Source organism: Scyliorhinus canicula, chromosome 17 (assembly GCF_902713615.1).
Source record: "Scyliorhinus canicula chromosome 17, sScyCan1.1, whole genome shotgun sequence".
Taxonomy (NCBI): Eukaryota; Metazoa; Chordata; class Chondrichthyes; order Carcharhiniformes; family Scyliorhinidae; genus Scyliorhinus; species Scyliorhinus canicula.
This window is the reverse complement of record NC_052162.1, coordinates 44,155,585-44,161,584: the sequence shown is the minus strand read 5'-3', so window position 1 is coordinate 44,161,584 and position 6,000 is coordinate 44,155,585.

Here is a 6,000-nt window from a genome sequence, read left to right as displayed (position 1 = left end):
ATTATAGGAAAGTCCAGATTCCAGTAATTGTGGCCTGGTTGCCAGCTCACTAATTGCTGGCTATAATTTGAGTCCAGAATCTAGCTCTTCTAAATCCAGTGCACAGATCATCATTCATACATTTGTACACATTGAAAAGAATCAGTTCAATTATCATTGCCAGATTATTCCCGACCAACATAAAATTCTATGACTTCCACTAGGAATGATTTCATTGTTTTCAGGTAAAGCACCATAACGCAGAATATTGCAATACTTTGCAACTTCAGCATGAGCTAGCCCACTTCATACTTCTCCCCTACTCCTAAAGAGCCTCTAGCAGATGCATTTTCAGCATATGCACCATGCTTGTCCAAACAGTATCATTCACCCAAATTAAAAATAATATCAGAAATGCCTCTTTTCTTTTTAAAAGGGCACAACAATAAATACCCAAATTATAAAACAAGACAAGGGAAGCTTATAAAATTTGATCATAATGGTATTTTTTGGTGTCAACAATGTTCTCTGTAATGATCTGTACATCTGTACATACATCTGCACATACGGCAGGGACTACAGACAGATGCAACAGCCACAGCATCACTAGAGGGCAGCATCAGAGAGGGGTATAAAGGGTCCAGCCCAAGGGAGGATCCATCTCTTTCAGAAGCACAGGGCTAGTGAGTAGCAGCAGACAGAGACAGCTCAGCATAGGCAGTTTACCTTAGCTTCACTGGTCATACCTCTTGACTGTATTATATCTAGTTAAGCTCTGGAAACAGAACAAACCCATTGAATAAAGTATGTGTGTTAACTGGAAGTCTACAATCTTTATTCAGACTTAGAGAATAACATAGAACATAGAACAGTACAGCACAGAACAGACCCTTCGGCCCTCGATGTTGTGCCGAGCAATGATCACCCCTACTCAAGCCAACGTATCCACCCTATACCAGTAACCCCCCCCCCCCCCCCCCCATTAACCTTATTTTTTAGGACACTAAGGGCAATTTAGCATGGCCAATCCACCTAACCCGCACATCTTTGGACTGTGGGAGGAAACCGGAGCACCCGGAGGAAACCCACGCACACACGGGGAGGACGTGCAGACTCCGCACAGACAGTGACCCAGCCGGGAATCGAACCTGGGACCCTGGAGCTGTGAAGCATTTAACATACTCTCTAAAATTCCTGTGTTGCCCATCAGTTTCAGAAAGCCTTAAGGGCCTGCTTATATTTTATCTCTTTCCAAATTCCACTCTTTCCAAATTCCACTCTGTCATCCTTAAGCAACATTCGCTTCTCATCCCCTGTAGCCTCCAATTCAAGATTGTCATCCTCTTATATAAATCCCTCATTGCTTCGGTTTTTCCTATCTGTAATCTCCTCCAGCCCTCTAGTCACAAACTTTCTAATCCTCTAACTGCATAGTTGAAAAACACCCTTTCTTAGTCCCATTCCTTTTCTTTACCACACCTTGACACCCAAATCTTCAGCTACCAAGGCAATATGCTCTGTATTTCTCACTCTAAATTCGGACATATTTCCGAATCCCTCTCCTTTAAGACACTTCTAAAAATCAATTAATTTGATCAAACAATCATGCTAGAATGCCAAGATGTATTGATGCACTCCTCCTGAAAAAGACTTGTAATCAAAATACGTAATGGTTTGATAAAACGTGTAAATATTATACATACATATATTTATATATAAAATTGTGAACTTGTGAAATAAATATGAATATGAACCTTCATGTACAATTGCTTCAAATATATATGTTTACTGTTAATTACATAAAGGCTTTATGAAATGAAAATTGCTTATTGCCACGAGTAGGCTTCAATGAAGTTACTGTGAAAAGCCCCTAGTCGCCACATTCCGGCGCCTGTCCGGGGAGGCTGGTATGGGAATTGAACCGTGCTGCTGGCCTGCTTGGTCTGCTTGAAAAGCCAGCGATTTAGCCGAGTGAGCTAAACCAGCCCCTGGTTTTATACAAATTTTGTACAGAATTTTTGAAAATCCAATAGAGTCTCATGAACTCAATTAGATATGGTGTCAATAACTAACAAGTCCATTTGGTTTATTTGTGTTAGAAGCATACAATCATAGAATTCCTACAGTGCAGAAGGAGGCCATTCAGCCCATCAAGCCTGCACCAATCCTCCAAAAGAGCACCCTACCTAGGCCCACTCCCCCCCCCCCCCCCATCCCATTTCCCTAACCCCACCTAATCGTTGGACACCGAGGGGAAATTTAGCATGGCCAATTCACCCAATCTGCACATCTTTGGAGTCTGAGAGGAAACCGGAGCACCCGGAGGAAACACACAAAGACACAGGGAGAACGTGAAACTCCACACAGACAGTCACCCAAGGTTAACATCGAACCCTAGTCCCTGACACTGTGAGGCAGCAGTGGTAACCACTGTGCCACCCTTTTCAGTTTTAATAAGTACAGTATTGAATTAAAATACATATTATTGGACTGGATTGTTACAAACTAACTCAACAGTATACAACCCCAAACTAAGCTTCCTCCTACACCTGGGCAACCCAAACTGCTGTCTTACACCTAAACAAAAGTCTCCACCAGGCACTATCCTAGCCTCTCTGCGAGTAAAACCCTAGTCCATGCTTTCATTATCTCCAGGCTTGACCTCTCCAGCACCATTCTAGCGACAACCATTCACCACCTCCGTCACTTTCTAGAACCAATGATGCTGAGAACTCAAGATAGCTTTTTAATACTAGAACACCTGCACCCTAGAGAAAGATTGTTTCGACAGCTATGGTCCCCTAATCTCTGCAGTCAATTTCACAATATTTGTTGAGATAAATTATGTGGTTTCAAGGGTTTGTGATTTTTGAAGCTTCAAAGGGCCTGGGTGAGTAACACTTTTATTAGCTTCCAATCCAAACTTTATTTTTCACGTTTAGGAGAACATGGACTATATTTTTTCAAATCTGTTTCTTCACATACCATTATGGGGTGAATTGATTCTAGCAGGTCGACAGTGGGTCAATGAGCAAGCAAGTGTCATAGCTTGGCATATGGGGCATGAGGTGACTGAGGGCATGGGTGGAAAGGCAGAGCTTGACCAGTGGCGCGCAGAGGTCTGGTGATGCCCGGGGCAAATCTTGATTGTATGCCCCAAAGACTCAAGTATAAGGCCTAATATACTGAGAAATATTATGAGAAAGGAAAACATTTTGAATATACAAACACAGATGAAACATGAAATAAACGCTTTATTCGATTTTAATATAAATCAATCAAATTTTTTAAGTTCTTTTCCCCAAATGATACTTCCTGTCACAAAACACCTGAACTACTTCACTTTTTACATCAGCTGTGAGAAATTCTTTTTCAATGCTTATTAAAGCCAGGTTGGTCAGTCGCTCCTGTGACATAGAAGACCTCAGATATGTTTTTATTAATTTCAGTTTTGAAAATGACCTTTCACAGCTTGCGACTGAAAATGCGATTGTAAGCAGTAATCTGTATGAAACACACAGCGTCGGAAAGACATTCCTCCCATACTGCAGTAAAGACTCCAGAGCATCTTTAGGATCAGGGGGAACTCTATTCCCTCCAGCTCGAAGGAGCATCACAAAATCAATAATTTTGTCATATAACTGAATTGCAACCACATCATTGTCATAATAATTTGCAAAGTCTGAACATTCCTTTTTTAATTTCTCTCTTTCTTGTTCATCTTCAATCGTTCCTGAATTCAAGTCCAGAAGAAAAGAAAATCGGTCACTGAGTCTTTGAAGACGGACACTGCGGTCTTCAATTTCAGTTTTTAATCTGTTCACAATCTCTACCATTACTCTATTCATTTCTTCTTGTGCCGTCAGTCCACTATCTCTTGCTGACTCTCCAGGCATTATTCTTCTTCTCCTTGTTCGTGCAATTGGTATTCCCCAATTTTGACAATATTCATTGGCTAAATCTATTGCATTGTGGATAATTTCGTCATTCTTCAAATTCAAGATATGAATAAGTCCTCTCAGATCACAAGAAGCTTCATGGAACCCCATTTTCGGATCCTGCAAACGTTTTGAGACTTTATCCACTGATGATAAAACTGAGTACCAAAAATTTAATAAAGCTATAAACGGGAACTGTTGAATAGAGTTCAGTAGCGATCCTGCATCAGATTTAGTTTCCCTTGAAAATTCTCCTTCCAGCAGGTGTTGAAGGCTTGCAATAACGTTGTCACACTCTTCGTTTATTACTTGCACAGCATCATGGCTGGAACTCCATCTTGTGTCACACTGTCTTTTCACAGTCCAAGTGACAAATGATTTTAACACTTCCCAACGAGAAGTAGATGAAGAAAAAAAAGTAAAAAGTTTTTCTAGAATGCCAAAAAATGTAACAACAACAGGTTGCACCTCACTTGCATGGACACAGGACAAATTGAGGCTGTGGTTCTCGCAGTTCACAAACACAGCTTTTGGGTTAACTTCAAGAATTTTTTGTTGAACACCTCCTCTCACTCCAGCCATAACTGCTGCGTTATCATATGCTTGACCACGACAGTCATTCATGGAAATTTTGTCTTCTTCCAATTTTTCCTGAATTTTATTTACCAGGCTGACTGCATCTTTCTTGTTGACTTGAAAAAATCCCAGAAATGTCTCCTTTATTTCTACTTTTCTGTTTTCATCAATATGAACGTAACGCAGAATTTCAGAAACCTGATCTTCATGGGCAATATCTGGAGTTGAATCCAGCATTATGCTAAAATATTTTGCGTCCTTAATTTCGGAAATTATATTTTTCTTGACAGTTTCACCAAGAAGATTGATTATTTCGTTTTGAATTCTGTTGGACAAGTAGGTGACACTTTTTGGTTTCTCTTTCCCTCTCTGCAAGTGTTTTGCTAAGATGTCATCATATTTGGCCAAAAGTCCTGATTGTTGCTAGAAAGTTTCCTGTATTTTCACTGACTGTCTCCCCTGGCTCTGATAACCCAGATATTCCTTCTCCTCGATGTCCACAATAGGCCAGATTCTGTTTTGCCAGAAAGGATATAACCTCGACAATCCGTTCAGTTATAGCTTTCCATCTTTTCTTTTCAGCAGACATTTGCTGTTGAAGTTCAGCATCTATCGTAGTTGAATGATGGAGTCGAACTACGAGGTTCAGGTATTCCCTCATGTGAGCTCTATGAGAAGGGCTTTTCTCATGGGCAGGTATTGTTGGATTTAATTTTCTCCAAGTGAAGAAACCGTCTTCCTTTCCAAAGTTTAACACAGACGACAAATGCTCCTTTGAAAACAAAAAGCAAACAAAACAGTAGCATGCTTTCCGATATGGAGAGTATAACAACCATTTTCTCTCCACAATTTCTCCGTTTGTGGAAACTTTATCAAACAACTGTTTGGAAAATGATCTCCCATCCTTCTCAGCAAATGGACCACTTTTATTCTGATATCTTTCAGGGCCATGTTGTAATATTGTCATCTTCAAATGATCTGGAAACAGATCATTCTTCAAACAGCCAAAATCGCTTCTTTGCAAAAATATGCAAAAATCTTCTTTATTTTCTTCACATGGATCATCATCCTGACAACGAGACTGAGGAGAGAGAGTATTATGTTCTGACCGAGCTGAATCCGTATCAGAAAAATCCTTCTCTGCACCCACATCATCTTTTACTTCTCCAGGTTCTCCTACTTCTTCTTTACTTCCTTTTATCCATGCATCTAATGCCCCTCTTTGATGGGACTCTTCTTCGACTCTGGCCCTCTTTTTTTTCTTGTTCTGTGCTCCACTCGGTTGTACACGAAATACTCGTAACATTTCATTTTCTATCTCAAAAACCGTAAGACGCATGAGAAAATGGGAAGAAAATGGTAAACAATCGGTCAGTTGCAGACGGATAAACCATATTTCATTTCTTTGTTCCTTCGTATCAAATTATTTCACACTGATTCTCCACTGATAATTTTGTGCAATTTATATCATAGACTTGCAAATTAGTGGTACGTATCTGTATTCGAA